Genomic DNA, 25,962 nt, shown 5'->3' with positions numbered 1-25,962 from the left:
CTCCTTCCAAGCTTTGTATGTTTGATTGCAAATTTACCCACTTGAATGCCGTACGAGAAAACAAAGCCCAGCATTTACTCTCTCTCTGACACCGCCGCCCCCCCCCCCCCCCCCATCGAATCCGAAACAGTGTTGCACATCCGAACACAAAGGGCGAATGGCGGCGATGACAGACGCTGCTAAGGGTGCTCGCGGAACTCCCCCGAAACTGTGTCAATGATGACGAATGAAACCGCTGCGCTCTTTGTGTTGACCGTGAGTGAGTGAGCGCTCGGCGCTTGCCAAAATGACGTGTTGATTGTTGGTGACTCTGTCTCTCCTCGCAGACTAGCTAGACCGGCAGGCAGAGAAAGGGAGAGAACGAACTAGAGCGCACGCGGCTAGACACGATTAACTTTCACTGTCTCAGAGTGTGCGGTGGTGGCCCGGTTATAACTGGGACAGGTTCCACCGAACGCACCAGCCCGCCCGTGGATGGTAATGAGTTCACCATTGTGACGAACTGGTTGCAAAATTGCACACGAAAAACCTAGCACGATAAGTCTTCCAAGGACGTGCACACCCCGCACCAGTCGGCGAAGGTCTGCCGCTTGCTAAACCGGAATACTAATGTGGGTTGGCCCGCAAAAAAAAAAAAAACAAAACGCAATCCACGCAACATTGGCAAACTCCGTGGAAATTTTTGGGGGCCAAGCCATTAAAAAACGGCACTTTGGGTTCCATCGAAACAGCGATGGAACGCAAATTCTGCGTGCCGAGCTTTAATTTTTGACAGTTGTGTGTGGCATTGGGTTCCTTCGAAACAGCGGTGAAACCCAATTCAATCGTCCACGGTGCCTATTGACAGTTGACAGAATTTTAAACCAAAACAGCTGCTCGATTCCGACCCACCCGCACTCGCACCGCGAAAACTTTCCACTCAAAAACAGACTGTGCTTAAATCGTATCTTCTTCCCGCGTCGTTGATGGCAAAGAACGCACGTTTCCCTACTGGCACACATTCTACGACACACGCACTATGCTTCCCACACTAACGATTCGTACACTCGCATCACATGATGACGCTGCTGCCGCCGCCGCCACCGCCGCTGCCACTGATTGACCCAATTTCGTACTCACTAAAACCGCAGCGTCGTTTTTCGCTTTCTTTCACTTTCGTTTCTCGATTTGACGTTTCCCCCGAAATATGTACTCGACTGCTATTCACTGCTCACCTCGCTCGTCGCTCGCCGGCCGCCACCGCTTGCTTCGTCCATTTGCTTACATTGGGATTGGAAATTAATATCAATCTAAATTTCAAATAAAAAAAAATTATTCAACCTACACCAACACACCCGGATCGGTCATCGCCGTCGCCGCCGACGCCGGCCGGTTCGGCTGTATGGGTGGAATAGAGTGCGCGGAGGGAGTGCGTGCCTATCCGTACGAGTTTTGATGTTGTGATAAATGACACGACGTTCGGAATAAATAGGAAAAGATGTAACTCTTAGGTGCGAGTTTTGACAAACAAGCGAAGGCTTGCTGCGAGTGTGTCTGAGTGGAAGCGAATCAAGGTGGGGGAAATATGTATAAGGGATATGTCATTTGTCAAGGTGACAGAAGCGATGCGGTGTCGGAGGAATTTCTGCGACTTGGAGAAGTCGAGTTTGAATGGAGTTTTAAATGAGTTTTTGTTGTGCTTCTGAATTGGCATCTATTAGGGTGTTTTTAGTTCGCAGGAAAGTTTCGTTGTGATCTTGGAATGAAATGTTATCTTGTTCGCTTTGCTCGATGATTGTTGCTTGCAATAATTCACAGCAATCGCCAGAAGTTTTGTCCTTGAAGTGGTTGATTTTTCGTTTATAAAATTATAGCTAATAAATCATATTTTGATCTGTTTTTAGATGAAATTTGGTCATCGCTAACTTTGATGGTATTTGAAAGCCTTTTATAACATGCTTAAGGCCTTTTAAGCGTGTGCCTCTGTGAACGTTTTATTGCGATTAAGCGTTTAGAATGTTGTTTAAAACGCTTTTTCAGGGTGGCCACTGAACCGGGTAAATCGGAAGAACCGGGAATTTTATTGGAATTTTAACATATTTAATTTTTGTTAATAAATATGCATAGTCCGATACCTCTTATAATCTTTAATCTTAAACCTTGAACAGTTTTCTAAAAACAGGATCTTGCAATTTGTTCTCAATCGAAGGTTCTGAATTTTGCAGTGCTGTCATGGTCAATTTGGAGCTGGTTACTCACTGATTTTCCATTTGTCTTCTGCTTCTTCGTCTTCTTCTTCTTCTTCTTCTTTGCATTACAAGCTTATTGATTATCGCATATTAGCTTATTGCAGGCTCTCAACTTAGTGTTCTAGATGCAATTCCACAGTTATTAATCGAGAGCTTTCGATGCCTGCACCATTTTTGTATTAGTATAAATCTAGATAGAGCTGGAATTAGGGCGTAACAGCTTTAGTAAACAATGGCTTCTCTCGTTGATTTCTAGGAACTCATGGCATGCCTTCACAAATCAACATATCCATCGGGTAGGGGAAGTCTTCCCCTACTCGATGGTGATGTCGATTTGCCAGGGCGAGCCATGACTTTCGAGAAATCATCGAGAGAAGTCATTGTTTATAAAAGCTTGCACGCCCTAATTCCAGTTCTATCTAGAAATATGTGGCAAGTACAATCATACTCTATGCCCTATAGAAGTCGAGACATATTCCAATCCGAAAAAAATCCTCACCTCAAATCCATCCCTTTAAGGAGCACAGTATGGATACAATTTGTCTGTAATCAGTGCAATTAGAAAAACTTAAAAATACTGATTTTTGGGTATTTACCCAAACAGAAATTATAATTCTTTTTTTTTTTTTTTTTTTTTCCTTTGGTTTGTTTTTTCCGTTGATCTTGTTTTCCGTGCTGAGCACCAATGCTACCGACGTGCCAGGAAGGCAGCTCCCACACCTGGACCCTACCTATCGACCCATCAACTCATGAACCGGGGACCAACGGCTTTACTTCCCATCCGAAGGAAGGCGTGATCAGAGATGTTATGCCTCAAGAACATCCCGGCGGCGCCGACTGGGATTGAACCCAGGCCTGCTGGGGTGAGAGGTAATCACGCTTACCATTACACCACCGGCGCCGTTAAATTATAATTCTTCAAGATCTTTAAAAGTCTAGGCTTTTCAGAGGTCTTCGATGCATCTCTGAAGTTATCCGTACTACCCTAAAGATCTTTAAACTCTGAAAATTTCTCAGGATTTCTTAAAAGTTCCCGTAACTTTCCTGAAGTTCCTAAATTTTCTTAAAGTTTGAACTTCTCTGCACTTACCTGAAGTTTTCGTTCCTCCATGGCAATGTTTCCTAACTTATCAAGAAGTTCTCAGAACATTTTAACAGTTCCCGCAATTTTCCTGATATTGATGGAATTTCCCTCCATACTCCGCAATATTCCTTATTTTTTTGGAATATTCCTGCGATTTTTGGAATTATCTATAATTTCTCGGAAATTCTGCAACGTTTCAGCAATTAATGAACCCGTAACAGCCCGGGACAAACTATTTATTTTTAAAAAAATTGTATCTCAGAGATCCCTTGGCCGATTGACTAGCTCCATTGATATTATTTTAACATCATTCCGGTGAGTGGTTCTTACATCTGTAGGGTGGTTCGCCCTCTCAGGTCACTCCCTATTTAACTATATTTTCTATAATGTGTTTTTACTTGCGACAACATATTGAGGATTTACGATGAACTCCTGGAATCGGCTCCGGATGTTCCGGATTATGGTTCCATATGGTCAAATGTATTATCTATCATAACCATATCAAGCGCCATATCAAATCACATCTACTAGACGAAATATGACCAATGGCACGCAAAACGACAACCATAGAGCCATATGACCACCGTATAACCGGTTCCAGAAATTCCGGATTATTATTCCACATGGTCAAATTTGATATCTCTCATAACCATATCAAGCGACATATCAAATCACATCTACTCGGTGAAATATGACCAATGGCATGCAAAAAACGACATACATAGAGCTATATGGCCACCGTAGAACCGGTTCCGGATGTTCTGGAATATGTTTCACCTTGGTTAAATGTTATATCTGTCATAACCATATCATGCGACATATCAAATCACATCTACTCGGTGAAATATGACCAATGGCATGCAAAACGATAACCATACAGCCATATGGCCATATTAGACCCAGTTCTGGATATTCCGGATCATGGTTCCACGTTATCAAATTTAATATCTCTGCTAACCATATCATGTGACACATCAAGTCACATCTACTAGACAAAATATGACCAATGGCACTTAAAAATACAACCATAGAGCTATATGGCCACCATGAAACCAGTTCCGGACTATCCGGATCATGGTTCCACATGGTAAAATTTTATATCTCTCATAACCATATCCAGCGGCATATCAAATCACATCTACTCGTTGAAATATGCTAAATGACATGCAAAACGACACCCATAGAGCCTTATGGCCATGGTAGAACCGGTTCCGGATGTTCCGAATTAAGGTTCCACATGGTCATGTTTGATATCTCTCTCAACAGAATCATAAACCGGAACATCCAGAACCAGTTCTACGGTGGCCGGCCATATAGATCTCTGGTTGTTGTTTTGAGTGCCATTGGTCATATTTCGTCGAGTAGATGTGATTTGATACGTCGCTTGATATTATTATGATAGATAATAGATTTCCGGAACAGCCGGAACCGATTCTAAGCTATGTGGTCTTATGATTGCTCTCTATCATTTCAGGTTTTGAAAATAATAAATTTGTCCCGGGATTCTACGGGTTGAAGAAACTGCATTTTGGAGATCTCTGGACATTCAAAAAAAAAATAATGAAAGTGCCTTAAAATCTAAAATCTCAGCTGAAATTCAGCTTCAGCACCTGAAGATCTGATAACTTTACTGAAGATTTTGGAAATTCCTTGAGATTCTAGTTACGTTAATTAAACTGCACTGAGGTTCTCTGATTCTTGATGAGGCAGAGTAATTAAAACACGTTTGTTGCCAGTAACGGTACGACAAGTAATAACTAATCTTTATTAACTCTAAAGCTATTGCTTAGACTTGCTTGTCTCTAATACCTTGATTTCCCCTTTTTCCAACGAATCACGGATGAAATGGTGGCGCATATCAATGCGTTTAGTCCTCGGTTGATAGCCACCATTCTTCGCCACGGAAATTGCACTCTGGTTGTCACAGTAGATCAGGATGGCCTCCTCGTCGTCGAACAAGCCCCTTTAAACGCTTCCACCATATGGCTTCCTGCAACGCTGCCGATAACGCCATATATTCAGCCTCGCATGCGAATAGTCTCGCAAGTTCAAAGGAGCCTGTAAAATCTATATCAAGCCTAATATGGAAAGCGTATGAGATCGGAAAAATATCATTTGATTGATGATTTTGCCAACACTGACGTCAACTCAACTGTCCTCAACCGATTGATAGCTTGTTTAAAAACGAGATTGTTAACAAGGTGTGAGTTGTTATTTTCTTTGTAAAAAAATCTTTAAAAAATGCTATCCGAGTCTATGACCACAACATAAAATTCTTGCAGTTATTCAAACGACAAATGATTAATCATCGATCAGACTCGACCTTCTCCAATTTGAATAAAAAAAATTCTATTTTTTTGTTATGGGCAATGATTCACAGTTGTGATGAAATTCGACCAATTCGAATCTCGTAAATGTTATCAAAATCGCGCATTAGACAAACCGTTGCATGAAAACGTCCCTCCTGATCGATCTGAGTCTCTCTAAGAATGACAAATCAAACAAACTAAAGCATTGATTACTCTTATAGTTTTAGAACCAGCTTTGAAACACAAATACATTCAGTAGATGCAATTTCTTAGACCTTGAGATATCATAAAATTTAACTGTCGACTTTTGTCACAAAGATAGCAAAAGTTTGATCAACATTCCTTTAAGAAAGCCTTACGCATTTTAAGCATTTCAGTTCGATATTTATGTCACTTACTGTGTTTTAAAGCCCGTTTTGTAGTTCATACGGCAATTTGAAAGTGTTTAATACCTTTTTGATCTTATTTTTTAGATATTAAGGCGAACCTGGAGTTGACGCAATTTTCTTGTTCCAACGTAATTCCAACACCATGAGTTGTAAAACCAAAAAATAAACCTGGAATTTTCAAACGTACTCCGGATATCAATTCGGATGAACATTTTTAAAGTCCACAGTTGACGTAAAGCCCCCCCATCTAATTTATTCCGATTGCAACACCACCCGACCGTTCCGCGTTCACTCACTCTCACTCACGATCTTCCAATTCCAACGTTGCGAGACACCCGTCATTCCATCAATCAAACTGAAAACTAGGAAAACGTCACTCCTCGCCAGGGCCGCCCTCTCCTCTCACCCACCCACACACCCGCTTGCAAACCGATCGGTCTTGGACTCGGACTCGGCAACGAAATGAAAGTGACAATCCGAGCCCTCATTTCTCCACACCATTTCGCCGCCAGCCAGACCATAATTTCCACACGACCAACCGATACGCATTTCTCTTTCACCTCTCTTGATTCACTTTCTCCGCGTGCGAAGCGAACTTGACTTGGTTTGCTTTCCTCCTTTCTTCGCGCTCGGATCGGCCCGAGACGACGCGCTTCACTTTCAAATTGACGACTGGCGATCGCGACCTGCCGACGTCATAACCAGCATTTCTCTTTACGTGTTCGGTTCGGTTCGGTTGGTAGGTAGTGGTGGTGGTTGGTTGATTCGTTGGTTGGTTGGTAACGATCAAAGCAGCCATTGCCATTGCCGGGAAGGATGCTGGTTTGGTTGCTAGCTACGATCGGTCCACAAGATCGTGTTGCGCCGATCGGCTCTTGGCCTACTTTTTCCCTGACTGCACGCACGCACAGCTGAGCTGTGCGTTGTTTTGTATTTGTGTTCTCTCGGGTAGCTATGGGAACCAGATTTGTCTGCTATCGGTTTTCAAAATTTGAAAAAAGGGGAAAAGTTGGAATGGGGTGGGAAATGCTGGTGGCATGGGAAAAAGCGGAAACGATCGAGTTTGAGTGATATATAAATAGGACTCTGAAAAGCGGACGCACATAGTTTTGGAAGTTATTTCTTTTTGACTAGGACTTCAATCTTCGCCATACTTCCATACTTCCTTCGCGTTCAAGTGTTGATGGGATTGAGAAAAAAAATCCGCAAGATTGCAAACTTCATGAGACAACTTTCGCGCTTGTTCGACCCGACGGTGCCTTCAAATACGGCATTAGAAAAAAAACCGGTTCTCTCCGCGATATCTCAAATGGGCAAACTTTATTGCACGATCTGCTCCGCGAGCTGTTGGAGAGTGCGTTAAGTACCACCACCATACCGACTAGTTATTCCGAAATGTCAAACGCTGCCACTCGTCGTCGGCTTCAATTTCGTCGTAGGAAAAAGTCACAGCAACCAACATGTGGTTCCGCGCGACTACGACGACGACGACGACGACTCCGGGGACAACGGGTGGCCCGAGCCATGTCATTAGATTTGTCCTCGTTTCCTTCTCAGCCTGTGTAGCTGCTGCTCCGGAAAAGCCGCCATCGGCTTCAACCGAAACCAAAATCCATCACATTAACGCAATTAGAGCAAAAATGAGGAAAATGAGCGCGCGCGCGCGGGGTGGGAAAACCGAAGAAAAACACAAGAAAATTGAAAGGAAAAAATACTCAGGAACGGGAGTAGGACAGGGTTCAACAAAAAAAAAAAAAGATAGAATTCGACTGAGTTCTTTTTGACGCTTCGAAAACAAGGCAACCTGAAAATAGATCATGCGATTGCCACAGTTTACTAACTCTGAGTATGTGAATTTTTCGGTTCGAGAAAGCGAACAAAGTTCGAAAGCGGAGCGGAGCGGAAGCAACGGCAAGAGGGCGAAGGGAATAGAAATAAATAAACATTTGACATGTGCCTTGACAGGGCAGGGAAGGACTGAAATTTGAAATGCTTGGAAATTGTGCGTACCGGCCGAAACGGTGACAGAGAGTGATGCGACGCATATGGTTTGGGAGTGAAAAATATACACTGAATGTGTAAGGGAGGAGAGCATCGTCATACCAGGCGCTGGCTAATATTTCTTACCTTACACGGTAAGAATTAAATACCCATTTATGGGTATAATTTCACCCATTTTCAATGCAAAGGGATATACGCATTAAAGGGTAAGTGTTACCCATAAGTGGGTTAGCAGTTACTCATCAATGGATAAAATAAATTACCCATTAATGAGTAGATCCCTTGCTATTGGAAATGGGTGAAATTTCACCCATAAATGTGTTTTTTATTCTTCCGTGTATGGAAAAGGATGGAGGAGAGAAGAGGAACTTTGTGGTTCAGAAAGGGGGCAACGTTTGTAGTTTTGAATAAGAACTGTGGAGATTTCCAATTAATCATGTTATCATGCTTCGGCATTAATTTTCCTTCAGGTGTCACTGCTGTGGTGACATGTATCGGAGATTACGAATACATTTAGTTCCGTTAATTGTTAACAGAGGTCAATGTGGCCAAATTATACCTCTTTATATACGGTTAGATTAACATCCGGAGTCCCTCCTTTCTTACATATTCTACGACTAAAATGTTTGTCAAGCCCCGCCCCTGGATGGGAAATCTAATCGCATAAATTAGGGTTCCAACATTTTTTCAGGGATAGGTACTATATTTTGATGTCTTTTGAGTGGTCAATACAGGTTGACTGTAGTTAACTAAATAATAGTCAAATATGCTTAAATCTTATGTTTGTTAAGTTTTTACCCAAATTTTGAAGAATAAGTTTGCCAATTTATCTGGTTACGCATTTTTCCACATTTAGGTACAAGTAGTTTGATTCTCGGTAAAGTATATCCAGATTTTATTTAACTGATCTTATCGTGTAGGGCATTGATTTTCAACCTAGGGTTCGTGAACTTCCACTGAACGAAAAGCATATGAAAAGAAGCGATGTAGAGTGAGCTTGGTCGCACGTTGAGAATCTATGGGGTAGAGAACTACTTCGGCATATGCGTCTATTTTCGCCATATCGATCAGAAATATAAAAAATATCAATTATATCGATGTGGATGAATCAATCACACGTTTAGTACGATAGTTCAGCTCAAAAGCTACAAAACAAAGTCTACAAGAACGCATAATACGAACATTTAATCCAATGACGTTCTAATGTGTTTGGACGGAACTAAAACTCGTCTAACCAAATTGGAATCAAGAAGCAGTGTAAGATTTTTAAGAATATTTCAACAATTTGTGACTTTATTACATTCAAATTGTTTTAATGTTACTTCACACGCGATGTTTGCGATTTTCAGAGTTGGTTGGATCGGTAGGTTCTATCTACCTACCCTCTTCTAAGAGCATTCTCTAGCTTATGATTTATCACACTAAAGCTTCATGTTAATTAGCATTTCCAACCAACTCTGAATTTGTGACTCTTTATCAAATTTAAATACAAAATAAATAAATACATTTGGTCATCTTTGAAAGAAGCATTTAATTTGTTTTTCAAAAACCCGTTTAAAAATTCAGGTAAAGTGCGGATCATGCTTAGGATAACGGAAATTAGATCTTAACCCTAATAAGCGATTTCTATTAATATATATTATAAGTCCGAAACCTCAAATATTTCTTTTAGAATTCTGAAAACTTCTTCCAAATCGAAATTCTTAACTTTTCCATAATATGAAATCTTAAAAATTAAGTCTGAAGTTTCAAATATTTGAAATTCCCCAGAATTATCAAATTTTGTTAAGTTCAAGATCATGATAATTATCGAAAATTATACCAATGAGAATCACAAACAGCTGATATTATGTCCCATTTGCAATCTTGAAACTCAATGGTTGAAATTTTGAATTTACTTCCGGCGTATAGAAGATTTTTACAAGTTTTTGATCTCCCTGTAACACAGACTATCGCTCTATCTCATTTCTATATGGGGGTACACTTTGTGAAAACCGAAAATGGAACATGTAACATAATTATGAAAGATTTTGAACGCTAATAACTCAGCTGCCCCTCTACCAATTTCAATAATTTTTACACCAATCGATAAGAAATATGTCTACGAATCTGTTAAACTTACGACCTTATCACATTTGTTAAAATATCACTTCTGAAAATTGAACGAATGTGCCACTGTTGTTATGATAGTAAATATTATCACCAATTGCCTGCGAAAAGCGATTTCCCTAACACAGATTTCATAGTGGAATTCCATCCGGTTTCACCAAACGGTGTTTATTCAATCACCGCGTGGTGAGTGATGGTGTTCTCCAGTACAAAACGAAAGGCTGTCTGGAAGTAGCAAGCTGCATCCCACATGAGCATCCAAAGAAAGAAGAAGAAGCCGCACCGCTATTGATCGGAATCAGTAGCTCTTCGTGAGTTGCTGTGGGCCTACTATGTCAAGCGCATCATACTCAAGAGTATAAACAGAGAGAACCCCGCTCAAATTCCTATTCCTACATAAAACACAAGCTCCTGTAGCAGTTAACAAATAGGATTTATTATATAAGACCACGTAGTCCTACGTCACCATTGCGTCCAACCCCAGTAGTTTTTTATCTGATTATCTTTGAAATTTTCTCTTGGTATTCCCTAGAAATTATCTCCATAATGGTCTCGGAAAGCTGTACAGAGAACTGTTGAAATTTCCTCTAGGAATATTTTGAAATTCACTCTACAATTATATTTGTGTTCATAACAACTCTCGTGAGAATTTGCTTCAATTTCTCTCCACAATAATCTTTGAAATTCAATTGGAATATTCTTCAGCAATCTCTTGGTTTTAGAAAGTATTCTCCCAAGCGAACTTTCCTGAGCATACCTTTTAAATTTTTATCAAATTTCCCTTAACAGAATCTCTTGGAATTTTCTTGGATTCCCTTGGAAATTTCTTCAGAATATACAGGAACGCCACTCACAATATCTTTTCGAAATATGCTCAAAATTTCCTGCAAATTCCATTAGTTTAACACCATATTTTATCTAGTTTGTTTATTTTGAAGGCTTAATCTCGTTAACTTTACGGAGCCGGTAATTGATTGTTCGTTGTTTATCTATTTATGTTATGGTCAACAGGTAAAATATTCACCCCAATGGCAGTATGCTTATTCTAGACAAATTAACATAAACTACTCTTGAAATTGCACTTCTTTCTAAAACCGGGAAACATTGAAGTCAAATACATTGTAGCCAGGCTTGATGAAGCCTCACTCGCGAGTTTGTAATGAGCCGGGCGTAGCATTTTTCTGAGGAGTAGAATGCCAACTGCGAAATCATTCCACTGAGCTTCAGAGCTTGTGAGCGAAGGGGGATAAAATGAGAGTGAAGATTGCTGCCATTCATGTTCATGTTTTCTATCACACGCTCTTACTCTCACTCTGGGTGAACTCTGAGCTTCTTGCGTCGAACAAAAAAGTCACCCGGAGTCTCGTAAAGCGCACATCCCGTATGAAGCTGAGCTTGGAGTCGATCAGTATTCCCAGATCCTTGATAGTCGATTCACGTTTCAAAGTTATGCCCGTCAGGGTGTAGTCCTGGTGAAGAACGCTTGCGCCTAAAGAAATTACAAAGCATTTCGAGACATTCATTGACATGCGATTAATACGACACCACTCAGCGAAGACTTCCAATTGTTGCTGTGAGAAAATTGCATCCTAGGTTATTTTATCATGAAGTAGAGTTTCAAGTCGTCCGCATACGATAGTTTAAGGCATTTCAGGATGGTATTGACGTCATTCATGTACAACAGAAACAGAAATGGCAAAATATAGCCACCTTGGGGAACGCTGGATGTCACGGGGAAGGATGAAGAAACCTCGATGAATATTTCAAATGGTCCTATCTGCTTTGATCGATTCTCTTCGTCTACTTTCTCTTTTGATAACCACTGCTATGCAAACAGATTTCGGGCTATTTTAACCACATGACCATTTGATGAAGGAGATTCTTACCTAGCGTCCAAAACGTCAAATACAACAGGGAATGTTTTGATTTTGACTTAGCAACGAAAGAGAAAGTCGATGAAGAAAATCAATCAATGCAGATAGGACCTTTTGAAATGTTTATCTAGAAACATAGTCTGCAATCTTGACGGACATCAACCAGTCAGGTAGGAGTAGAGCCAAGTAAGCAGGCCATCGTGTACACCTATGTATCCTGTCGTATTTAGCCAACGCAATGTCATGGTTCAGTGTAGATGACATCTACTTGATGGCCACGTTCTACTTCACGAATGATGAACACAGTGAACGTAACTAAATAGGTCGTCGGGGAACGCTTAAGCCATGCCATGATGAAGCCACGCTGATCCGTCGAGAACACTGTATCAAAACTTTGAACCAATTTTTCGAGTATAATCAACTCAAAAAGTTTGGAAGTAGCACTTAACGAAGCTATTCCTCGGTAGTTTGAAACAGTCCATTTGCAGCCTTTCTTGTGGATTGGGAACACGAAAAACTCTTTCCGGCAAGCTGGGAACAGACATCAAGGAGAGATTGAAAACGTTGGCTAAAGGTGTCGCGAGAGCAGTCAGGCAGCGTTTGAGAACCAACGACGGTACGCCATCTGGACCGGAATCCGTTGATGTTTTTAGCTGCTTCCCGGATGAAATAATCATTTTGCTGGTTATAGAAAATGGATTGCTGGAGAAGGTTGAGAGCGAGAGGTTACTAGACGCAGCAATTACATCCTGAGTGCTGAGTCCTTCGTCGTTGAAATCACTGCTGAATTGTGTGCGAAACAAGTCGGCAACACCCACGATAGAGTCCACTTCCACTACGCCGTTCGCTTTTCTTTCTTTCGGCATTCACATGGCGCCAAAAGTTCTTAGGATTTGATTTCAGACGACGTTGAAGCTGGTCTTGCTGTGCATGGTACAGTTGGTTGTTGTGTCGCTTTAGAATAACATGCTTTAGTGAAATCGGTTCGGTATTTTCTGTGCTTACCAAGAGCAGCCCTTTTAAAAAATTTCAATACCAGGTTCGCGACTGATTCGCTTCCGAGTTTGTTACAAAATTCACTTATTTCTATGTCTAGTCGGAGTTGGCTTACCCGAGACTAGAGGGATGGGAAAGTTTAACACCCTCTTGGAAATTCTCCTTAACATTTTATGAATTCTCCTAGGAACTACCTTGAAACTAGCTTAGAATTCTGCAAATGTTCAGAATAAGATTCCTATGGAATTATTATTGATTTTTTGAGCTCTCGTCAGAATTCTTCTCTTTGAAATCCTTGATCGATCGATTGGTTCACTAGTATTTAAAATATTTTCAGCCGTAGAAGATCATTTTAGGCTTGGTGTCAAGATTACACTCATATTCATATTAAGTTGCTGGTAGCTTTAATTCACTTGGAATTCTCCTCTGAATTCCCTTAAAATCCTGAAACTCCCTGACCTTAAAACTACCTTGGAATTCTGGATTTCGCCATAAGTTCTCCTTAAAATTTCCTTCAATACTTCTCAAATCACCTGGAACTTCGTGTCAAATGCCTTTGGAATTTTCATCAGAATCCCTTAAGAATTATTCCTCTGCTCAAAACTCATTTGACATTGCATCAACATTTTATAGACAGTACTTCAGAGTGTTAAGATCCTAAAAAGTACAATTCAAGAGCATCTATTTTTCTTTAAATCTGGAGATTTGAAGATGTTGAAATCTACGTCGTATTTGAATTTTACGTTCATCAAAGCCTGAAATCGTGAAAAGTTCAATAATGTAAAATGCTGGAATAGCCTCTTTAAAGTGTTCTCATTATCATTCTTTAAAAAAAAACGAGATCTTAAATGTCAATGATCTTAATGTTGATCTCATTATTTTCTAAACTAATGCCTAAGTTCATCTATCACTTGAACATAGAACTTCTTTCTATTCGGTATTGTGGCCTTTTAAAATTCCGAACACGATGCTTCCGGTAAAATGGGTAGCGGCAAATTGGCAAGGTTTGAAAATATGGCTTGGTTTCATATGGCCCCTAGATTTGAAATTCGTCAACAAATGGCTGAGCTATGATTTTTCAAACATTGCAAGTTTGTCGTTACACATTTCACCGGAAGCATCGCGTTCGGATTGTTAATCATATTTGGTGGTTTATATGAAAACAGGAAATTATGTTGGGCACCCGGAAAACCGGCAATTGTACCACCTACGAATTTGTGCAACTTGGTCAATGAAAATGCTAACGCTTATACTCAGGACACTTCTTGGACATATTCCCGGTTCATGTTGTTGAAGTTTCTGGTGCAAGTTCAATCAATTTCCTGACAGGTTTAGGTATCAGTTCTTGAAACATCAACGGAACTTTCTGGAAACTTCTTATTCTAATTCAAGTTCTGAGCACATTCTAGTCAACTTAACTCAGTTTGTCCTGGGCAGTTAAGGGGAAAAAGGTAGGAATTCTTCCAAAGCTCATTCAGGAGGGGTTTCCGAGGCTTACAGTACCAATAGTAGATCAAATTCGTGGTTTTGATATATGCAGTCGTGTCTGTTGTATTTCAGATTTTGGGAACTTTTGCCGGAATGTAAGTCTGATAAAGTTAGATTATCCCAGCGAAAATTGTGGCTCCTCTCAGAGTTTGTTTAATGATCATTCAGAGCAAGCAGTGCAGGATTCCCGAGATAGACGCAATAAGCTTCCCAGGGCAAGTGTTCTGAGAAAAGATCAGTTTCCATAGAGTTCTCAAACCACAGTTGATTTCAGTAGTCTGACACGAGGAGTCAAACAACCGACTGGCGGACTTCTTGTTTAGAACAAAAATATACCGATATAATCACTTTTTTTTTCATATCTCTCTTTTCGAGTGTTTCTTCAATGTGCTCTTGTCATTTTCTAAATACAGTTGAAGTAATGAAATTGGGTTGTCAAAATCTAACCCCCTTAAGTACTCATCCCCTAGGTAAAAAAGTCAAGATAACAGTTATAAAAATGAAACTACACTGGAGTCGCTTTTTACGCGGTTTTTTTTTACACGGTTTTTTTTTACGCGGATTTCGGAATTTACGCGGTTTTTTTTTACGCGGATTCCGGAATTTACGCGGATTTTGGTTTTTTTTTACGCGGATTTCAGAATTTACGCGGTATATCGCTTTTTACGCGTGTTTTTCTTTCACGGTCTTTTTTTACTCGGTTTTTTTTTACGCGGATTTCGGAATTTACGCGGTTTTTTTTTACGCGGATTCCGGAATTTACGCGGTTTTTTTTACGCGGTTTTTTTTTACGCGGGACGTATCACCCGCGTAAAAAGCGACTCCAGTGTACAAGTTGTTGAATTGGAAGCTACCTAACTAATAAAACCAAAGATTTAAGTAAACCATAGGAGGAAAATCTATACAACTCTCTAATAAGGAAAATCCTCAAAGGCTTGGTAGCCATCATAATGAAGTAATGAAATTGGGTTGTTAGCGGAATGCTAAGTAAAACAGCAAAAAAGGTTATCTTCCATTTAATTCCACTTAATTTTGGTATCCATGACAGATACGTATTTCGACTACAATGTGCAGTCTTCATCAGTGTCATTCCCACTAAAGAACTTATCAATTTTCCTTATTAGAGAGTTGTATAGATTTTTCTCCTTTAGCTTACTTAAATCTTTGGTTTTTATTAGTTAGGTAGGTTCCGATTCAACACATTGTAGTTTTATTTTAATACCTATGATCTTGACTTTTTTACCAAGGGGATGAGTACTTAAGGGGGCTGTTTTATAAATTCAGTTGATTTTCCCATTAAAATTCTGCTAAAAATGGTAATGTTTACATCAAACTATAATGTGGTCCCATTGTTTAAACTTTCCACTACAAAATTACCACAGTCGATATTTCTGTATACGAATTCATATATATATTTTTTAATTTGTTCGTTTGGTTTCATTAAAAATCCTACAAATAATCAAATTTAGTAACATTTGTGACATTGATTCTTTATTCATTTTAAAACATGCGAGTAAATCATGTTTGCGCTATTTTTGCAAAAAACAAAAACCTTAAATATACAATGAAGTAAAAATAAACTGCGATTATTTGAGTACTTATTTCACGCGCACCAAATAAAAAAAAAAACAGCTCCTTCTGATGATTATTTATGTGACACCAAATTCAGAAGAGTGATGATTGATGATCATCTGTTTTTGTGCGGCCACAAAAATCTAGACCACACGAAGCTCACTTTGTCCTTCCCTCATCGCGTGGTGGTGTTTTCCTCTTTGAACATCTTCGCCTTTTTAGGCAAGACCTATGTTCGGAAATTCAATACACTCCCTCGGTGACAAGAGAGAGAGAGAGAGAGAGAGAGAATCAACCGCCGCCAGTGTCATCATTTTAGCATCATTTTCACTGCCTGTATCCGAAAGCGTATTGCGTAAGAACCTGGTTGGCATTCATCATCCATTAGATTCGGAATCGATCGATGACCACAGTTGACCACGCTTGCGGAAGCACTCGGCTTCCACTTGGTACGTGATAATTTGCGCACCTAATTAGATCATCCGACTGACACCGAAACCCCATTTCCTCGTAGGGCTGCCGGCGGTTTTATTGATGATTGATAGCCATCACCATCAGAGATCATCTCAGCTTATCTCGTAGCAGCGAAGGTGAATGTCATACTTGCTCCTCATCAGCCAGCGTAGAGGAAGGTCATCGGCTGCCTGATCTAGATTAACGATCAATGTCAAATTACACGTGACACCAAATATGCCGGCCTGCCTGCCCCTATGAGCATGATTCTTTGTTCATCACCCACCATCATCGTTCATCACAGGCAGAGGCTCCGATGAGTAAATCCCCACAGCAGCAGTGGCACGCCGGCAAAGTAAAGCGAAACCCAAATATAGGTTAATTATCATTAGCCTCTAGGTTGCCTCTTTTTTTTTTTGCTTCGAACGACGCTGATACTACCCCAGAAAAATTGTAGCTCTACTATTACAACAACGTCGATTGCGCTTATCACTCCCCACAAATAACAATACTTTACGTGCGGTTGTTATTTTCCAACACTACACTCCTTTGTGTCCTCCATGGTTTCTCTCTCTCTCTATCGTGCTCGGATGTGTGTAGTAATCCCACACAAAATACTACACATGCTGAAATAAATAAAAAACGAAATCCATTCACGACCAAGGTCTCCCGTCGCCGTCGCCACCCCAGTACCACTACCACAGTAGTATAGCGACACGAAATCAGAACCGGCCGCCGTTATCACTCTCCAATACACTCACAAACGCACACTTATGCCCGATGCGTTGTCCTCAATAATAACCGCGCATTTGGCTGCGACCTAACGAGCCGAAGCCGATTCATGCCAAAATATTTGCCATAGACCCAATTTGATTATGATGATGATGATGATGATGATGCGGCAGGGAGCGGAGGCGCCCATATCAATGCAATTCAAGCCGTGCCACAGTGGCTCAACATACGACGCAGGCTGCCTCATGGAAGGTGGCAGGCGACAAGTGAACCAATTTGATTAAATGATTACCCCCATTTGAGGTGGTGCGCCGTCGCCCTTGCCTTGAATTAGCGTGAAGTCGTCTTATCCTGTGTCATGTGGAATGCCCTGTACGTGTACGATGCACTCTTCTTGACCGGGAATGCCGTCTTTGGAGAAAAACTTTCACTTGCTTCACAGGCGTGTGGAGATTGTCATAGACTGGATAGAGTTTCCTTTTTTTTGCTTGAGTCAGGGAAATGAAAATCAGTAGTAGTTGATGGATGCTGTCTACCACAGTTGATTTGGTAGTGGATGTCATAAGATATTGCATGTTCAAGAAGTAGTATAGTGATACAAACTTCGATCTGAACTGTCCACAATAAAGATGTTCTGATAAGTATTTCCGAGGCAGCAAACTTCCAAACAACTGGGATCTTGGAATGAAGAGTAACACTAGTTCCGCCTAGTGAGTATTTTTCAAACTAAACTGTCCACCATACAAAAGATCTTGATCCTTTGAAGAATATTTCTGAAGATTGACATCTTTAATTTGATCAGGATCACCATGTGATATGACATGTGAAGTTCGTATCATCCATTGTGCCGTCTAGTGAGCGAATTCCGAACTTAATTATCAACCATCATAAAGGTCCCGGGTTCCTATGTAACATTGCCGAAGACAGCAACATTGGATACAGCGAGCATCTCTAGATATTACTGGTAGAGGATGTTCGCATTAACACTAGCGCCGCCTAGTGTGTGAATTTTGAACGTAACTTTCCATCATACAAAACACTGAAAACGAATCTTACTCAGAGAGTGAGTCACTTTTACTCATTCGTATGGAGAAATTTCCAAAAAGCGTTGATTACTCATGCGCTGAGTGACCTGTGTTTTTAAATAATTCTCCATACGAATGAGTAAAAGTGACTCACAACTATGAGTGGCTCACAACTATGAGTTAGTTTCGTGTTCAGTGAAGGCACACGGATGATTAAACCAACTCAGATTTGAGTTTCGTTCACGCAAATTAGCAAAAACGTAGGTTAATCAAGGTTACTGATATTCGCTTCATGTCTCTTATATTCGTCATCGTGAGCATCGATATCTCAGCAAAACTCTTGAATGATGTGGATGCCCACATAATAGCAAATCGTAAAGAATTCTCGGAGAGTGAGGAGTGTGAGTGCCGATGCACCACTCAAACCTTCGGGCTGCGTGTTCTTCTTCTCTTCGTCGTACGCATCGCGAGCGGTGGAGAGTGTTCTTCGTATGCTTTAGTCTTCATGACGATGCGAATGGTTTCTCATGATTTGATCATCACGAAGAATATTTAAATATGCTCTAATGATGTCGCACGAGGCGTATTGGCGCTGACAACGTCTCTCCGGTGGGAAGCTATTTTTTCTCTAACGATGTTTCTCATTAATGTTTGTGTAAATGAAACAAAAAATATTCCCTTTTGCACTAGCTCACGTAAACTCACTATCAAAATCAAGACACTCGTCATCACAAGCAACCACACAAAGCCTCGTTCATGAATGATAATAGCAATGATGCTCTTCATGAAGAGGATCAATCCGGGTGTATTCTTCTACGAGTGGCATCGCTCGCGAAGAACGATTGTTGGGATCGTGTTGCTGGAAATTTGAGAGTGAGTGACCCATGCTCAATGGGTACATGTGGTCACTCAGCGAATGAAGGGAAGGGTGGGAGAAAGAAAATAACACGAATTGCTTCGTCAATATAAGCGATCGCACACGAAGAATGAACTGCTCACACATTGCTGCTGTTCCTCTATCGCGATGGGAAAATAATCCGATCATCGCTTCAGTGCGATTCAGTAACCTTGGTTACTCATAGACTGGGTAAAATTTTACTAGTTTTTTTCAGTAAAATCTTTTCGAAAATAAGGAAATTCGAGAGAGTTCACTTCTAGACTGATTAAAATTTTCGTCGATTTTCTTCATATGCGAACACATTTTTGAGGACAAGCAGGGAAAATTTCACTCAGTCTTTGAGTGACCTACGTTTTAACGTAGTGAAAAACCACTAAATTTTGGGTTGATCTACTATCTTATTAAAATCGCTAAAACTAACTTTTTACTCACCACCAAGTGAGCCATTTTCAAATGCGTCTATCATCAACCATCGAGAGTTTGATCCAATGAAAAATGGAGCTCTGTTGAGCTTCAGTAATCTCAATAACTCGAATAACCATAAACTTAAGGGATATGCTGATCGATGACCGGTTAATTTGGCTGAAACGCTTCCATTACAAAAAAAGAAAAATTCAAAGTTGACTCGACCCAAATTTGAATGCTTGGTGGGTCAATTTTAATCGAATCGAACTCCGAAGCACAATAGGTTGAATAGAACTTAAAGGGACAGAAAGTCGAATGGACAAAAGGTTTATTGAACAAAAGGCCAAATTGAACTGGAGGTTGACTTGAACTTATAGGGACAACAGTTCAAATTAAAATGAGAGAGACAAAAGGTCGATTGGACAAAATATCGAATGGACAAAAGATCGAATGGACAAAAGGTCAAGTTGTGCTTAGAGGAACACAATTTCGAATGGACATAAGGCCTAATTGAACTAAGAAGGCCAAACGGTTAAATTGAACTTAAAGGGACAAAAGGGCGATTGGATAAAAGGTCAAATTGAACTTAGAGGGACAAAAAGGCGATTGGACAAAAGGTCAAATTGAACTTGAGGAACAAAAGGTCGAATTGAATTCAGAGGGGCAAAAGGTAAAATTGAACTCAGAGGAACATAAGATCGAATGGACCAAAGGTTGGATTGAACTTAGAGGGACAAACGGTCGAATGTTCAACAGGCCGAATTGAGCTTAGAGGGACAAATGATTAAATTGCACTTAAAGGGACAAAATATCGATTGGGAAAAAGGTCGATTGGATAAAAAGTCGATTAGACATAAGGTCGAATTGAACTTAGAGGGATAAAAGATCGAATAGACAAGAGGACAATAGGTCAAATGGACAAAAGGTCGAAGTTGACATATGGTCGAAATGGACTAAAGTTCGAATGGACAAAAAGTCGAATGGCCAAAATATCGAAATGGACATTAGGTCAGAATACCAACATCAAAATTGACCAAATATTGTTCGAAAAATATTCGCTCAGAGTAAAAAGAAAACTAATTTAAAAATAGTATGTAAATACTCCCACAGATCTGCTCATGAAAAAGGAATATATTCTAGAAAAAAAGCAGTCTCTTAAATTGTAACTATTTTTAATTTTGATTTTCCAAAGACCTGCTTAAACATATTTTTCAAAGCGAACATTTTTTTTAGATTTAGCTACCCATTTTGTTCTCCAACAAATTGACCAGTTTTTTCGACATTTGTCCATTCGACCTTTTGTATTTCTAATAAAAAATTAACCTTTTGTCCATTCGACCTTCTGTCCCTTGAACTATTTGACGTATCGACCTTTTGTCCTTCAACCGTTTCCAAAGAACTGCTAATGATTTAAAGAAAGAAAGGTATTTGAGAGTTAGCCACCCATTTTATCCTAAAACAGTTTATCCATTTTGACAATTTGTCCATTTCGACTTTTGTCCGTTTTGACTTCTTGACAATGTCAACAATTTGTCCATTTTGAACTTTTGTCCATTGAACCTTTTCTCAATGTTGACCTTTTGTCCATTCAACCTTTTGTCTTTATCAGAAAATTTTGACCTCTTGTCCATTCGATTTTTTGTCTCTTCAACCTTTTGACGTATCGACCTTGTGTTTTTCGACCTTTTGTCGAAAGAACTGTGAACGATTTAAAGAAGGAAAAGTATTTGAGAGTTATGCAATGATTGTATCCACTAACAATTTGACCAGTTTATCCATTTCGACTTTTGTCGATTTCGACTTTTTGTCAATTTCGACAATTTGTCCATTTAGAACCTTTGTCTATTGTGACCTTTTCTTCATTTCGACCTTTGATCCATTTAATCTTTTATCAATTCCACCTTTTGTCTTTATAAGAAAAAAATTACCTTTTGTCCATTTGACTTTTTGTTCACTCGACCTTTTGTCCCTTCAACCTTTTGACGTAGTGACCATCGACCTTTTATTTCCAAAGAACTGCTAATGATTTAAAAAAGGAAAAGTATTTGAGAGTTAGCTGACCATTTTATCCTTCGACTTCTGTCGATTCGACCTTTTGTCCATTTTGATATTTTGTCAATTTCCACAATTTGTTCATTTCGATCTTTTGTCCATTCGACCTTTTGTCCATACAACTTTTTATCAATACGACCTTTTGTCCATTCAAAATTTTATCCATTAAACATTTTGTCCATTCAACCTTTTATCCATTCGACCTTTGGTCTTTCTAAGTTAAATTTAACCTTTTGTCCATTCGACATTCCATTTTGTCCAAAGAACTGCTAATGATTTAAAGAAGGAAAAGTATTTGAGAGTTTGCCGACCATTCTATCCTCGAAAAATTTGACCAGTTTATCCATTTCGACTTTTGTCGATTCGACCTTTTGTCCATTTTGATCTTTTGTCAATTTTCTGCCATTTTTCCATTTCGATCTTTTGTCCATTCAACCTTTTGTCCATTCAAAGTGTTATCGATTAGACCTTTTGTCCATTCAACCTTTTATCCATTCGACCTTTAGTCTTTCTAAGTTAAATTTGACCTTTTGTTCATTCGACCTTCCATTTTGTCCAAAGAACTGCTAATGATTTAAAGAAGGAAAAGTATTTGAGAGTTAGCCGACCATTTTATCCTCCAAAAATTAGACCAGTTTATCCATTTCGACTTTTATCGATTCGACCTTTTGTCTATTTTGATCTTTTGTCAATTTCGACTATTTGTCCATTTCGATCTTTTGTCCATTCGACCTTTTGTCCATTCAACATTTTATCCATTAGACCTTTTGTCCATTCAACCTTTTATCCATTCGACCTTTTGTCTTTCTAAGTTAAATTTGACCTTTTGTCCATTCGACCTTTTGTCCATTCGACCTTCGATTTGTCGAAGAACTGCTAATGATTTAAAGAAGGAAGAAGCATTTGAGAGTTAGCCGACCATTTTATCCTCCAAAAATTTGACCAGTTTATCCATTCCGGAATTTTGTCCTTTTTGACATTTTTTTCCATTTCCACCTTTTGCCCATTCAACCTTTTATCCATTCGACCTTTTGTCTTTATAAGAAAAATTTGGCGTTTTGTCCATTCGACCTTTTGTTATCAACCTTTTGTCATCAACCTTTTGACGTATCAAACTTTTGACGTATCAACCTTTTGTCATTCGACCTTATGTCCTTCGACCTTTTGTACAAAGAAATGATTTAAAGAAGAAAAGGTATTCAAGGAGTTAGGCACCCATTTTATCCTCCAACAATTTAAACAGTTTGTTCATTTCGACCTTTTGTCGATTTAGACAATTTGTCCATTTCGAACTTTTGTCCATTCGAACATTTGTCCAATCGACATTTTGTTCATTTTGACCTTTTGTCCATTTTTACCTTTTGTCCATTTCGACCGTTTTGTCCCTTCAACCTTTTTTCCATTCTACCTTTTGTCTATCTAAGTTAAATTTGACCTTTTAACCATTAGACCTTTTGTCCCTTCAACCTTTTGACGTATCGACCTTTTGTCCGTCGACCTTATGTCCTTCGAACGTTTGTCCTGCAACCTTATTCACCGTTCTAAATATGCTTATCTGTTTCGCAGATTTTTGAAGACTTGCCCTTGATGATCGCACCAAGGGATATCAATTAAAGTTCCACAGTTGATTTTTTTTTTGTAGCTAACGCTTAATTTTTTCTCGCCTCAGTTTTTTTTTGAATAGTGACACTTGAGTGAAAATGTCACGGTTGATTTTTACTAGAAGCTTTATCCAGCATTGCCAGATTGTTTTCATGTTTATCGGTATCAAAAGTTATAGAAAATCAGCATTGATCGGAATTTACTTTTTGAATTAATTTTATATTTTTGCCGTTTTCGAAAGCGAAAATTTAAATGTTTGGACTAAGAACGGCTTTGCCTGGAAAATCGTAATAAATTTCCAGGGAATGTCAGTCGGTAAAGGCGTAGCTACAAAGCAAGACCATGCTGGAGGTGGCTGGGTTCGAATCCCATTCCGGTTTAGGAATTTTTCAAGTTGGAAAAAATGTCAATTAATGCATGTAGAACACTAAGTTGAGAGCACGCAATAAGCTAATATGCGATAAGCAATAAGCTTGAAATGGGAAGAAGATGAAGGAAGCCAATTATCATTTGTTATCCCTAACCTCAAGCAAACCACGAGTAACCGGCCTCCGCTCTACTAACTTTTGTTTAAATTGATTTTGCTAAACAAAATCTAAAAATCGGCTCCGTAAAGCTTCCGCGAATGAGCAAGGACAAATAATCAAACTGAAATAATCTGAATAACTGTACAGAAGACGAGAGCCTTTTGTCTAGCCTTTTTGCCGAGATGTTAAGTTAGGACAAACAATTCAAAATGAATGTCACACGAGTGCCACCTGGTGAGTGAATTCGATGCTGAGCTTTTTACCAAAAAAAAAAAGGTCTTGTACATCTGAACAACTTTGCCCAAGACAGAAATCTTCTATCTAGTCCATCTGAGGGCATACAATTCAAAATTAATGTCACGCTAGCCCGCTCAAGTAACCATAGCCACGTTATTTCGCCTTTTTTGGCTATATACGAGCCTCATTAGAACTTACAAACACTGGTATAGCCGTTGATCAGCTATATATAACCAAAAAGGCGTGCCTATGGTTACTTGGGTGGTGAGTGAATTGTGAGCTGAACCCTCAGTTTCGTACGTTAAAATAACCAAGAGAACTTTATATAATCCCTCACAGATTTGAAAAAAAAGAAATCAACTGCACGTTGATCAACTGTGGTATTTTATACAGAAATAGTCTAAATTTAAGTCCGTTTCGATCGATTTGTTAATCTTATTTTGAGAATGGACTCTCATACCTTCGATTGACACCAATATTGTAGTTTTCATCCGCCATACTTCCAACATGGCAAAATATGAGATCTTTGATATAGAAATCGTAGCTACTAAAATTTCATATGATTTCAGTTCTCGTGAACGTATTTCAAATAATTTTGAATGCATTTTGACTGCATGATTTCGATTTACAAATACAATCTCTCGTATTGGAGTTCGAAGAGACCTACCTTCAAACACATGAGCAACATTCATTGATGTTGGCTCAATGTTAGACCTCTTTGATCAACTGTGACTTTTTTCAACCAAGGTGGAATAATCGTGTTAAACTTTCCATGAAAACACCACATAATCAAAGTGCACCATTCAACCTTGAGGGCTAAAAAATTGTCTCTCAACTCAACTGTGAACATTGTTAAATTGACCGTTCACTTCGAAACGATCTTTCAGGATCTATTAGTACCCTTGTAGAAATCTAAAAATCCCACTACGACGAAACTATGCCAAAATGTGTCACCCCTTTTGCTACAATGTGCCAAAATGTTCACACCATCATCCTCCGTTGCTACTGGGTAAATAAAGCACCGAAATTGTTTACTCAACTCGTGTGCACTTTCTCTGTCCCCGATCAGCACTACGCCGTCCGTCACCACATGACATCCTCTGCGATCTCATTCTGCTAGTGTGAAGCCATTCATTCCATTCACAACAAGAACAACAAGTGCAGCGCACCGGTCGGTGTGGGCGACCAGCAGCAGCGTCGACTGCCCGTCTAGTCTCGCCTAAATCGCGCCAGCCAACATGAATCCTAATAAAAACAAATCTCGAAATTTATCTCGCATCAACTCTTTGATCCGCTTCTGTCTCTCTCTATCTAGATGCGATCGTTGTTGTCGCCGTGGCCGTCGTCCTTTCCCTCTAATCTGGTGCAAGTTTAAGCCAATCAAGTTTAATGCCCCCTTCGTCTACTACCCTAGTCTCGGCGGTGGAGAAACCGGTCGCGTGAGTTCACGACGACCGACCGCAGCTTCCAACCCGTCAAGACCATTCGGTTTTGGTTTGGCAACAGCCGTGTCCCCTTCTGGTTGCTTCTTGGTGACTTGATCGAAAATAGAATTTGCGGTTTGGCTTCGTTCGTCGTTGTCGAACTGGTCAGTCTGTGTAGATATACTGTGGTCGGCTTATTTGCTGCATTCGCAGAGTTGTGGTGACTTGGAGCATGCGCTGAGCATTTCTCAAATTGCCATTAAAGTGGATGCTAGTGGATGGTGAGATTTTGAAACCGCACCATGACTCACTCACCTGAGCGCTCAGTACATGTACTTTCATTTTCAGCTGAATGACATATTTCGCTTTTCAGTCTGACGTGCCTGTCGAGTCGTAAATATAGCCGCACTGTTCCGGTCGTCGTCGTACAAAGACAACACCATCGAAGACAAAGTCCTGCTGCTGTGATCGGCAAAAAAAAAAAGAGGTCACTCGATTCAGGCCATTCACGCGGGCAACCCCGCCCGTTTGTATGTGTGTGCGGGCGCTCATGAATG

The 25,962-nt window shown here is 39.8% G+C and overlaps 1 protein-coding gene across 3 annotated transcripts in view; it reads left to right on the top strand.

Annotated features, from left to right (window-relative positions):
* The window catches only part of EcR (Ecdysone receptor), a 797,280-nt gene that overhangs the window by 609,867 nt on the left and 161,451 nt on the right, over positions 1-25,962 (top strand). The gene's annotated exons all lie outside the window — the stretch shown is intronic.

Source organism: Ochlerotatus camptorhynchus, unplaced genomic scaffold (assembly GCF_037179485.1).
Source record: "Ochlerotatus camptorhynchus isolate MF236.1 unplaced genomic scaffold, CSIRO-AGI_Acam_v1.1 ptg000434l, whole genome shotgun sequence".
In the NCBI taxonomy this organism is placed as follows: Eukaryota; Metazoa; Arthropoda; class Insecta; order Diptera; family Culicidae; genus Ochlerotatus; species Ochlerotatus camptorhynchus.
This window is presented reverse-complemented; position numbering and strand designations above follow the sequence as displayed.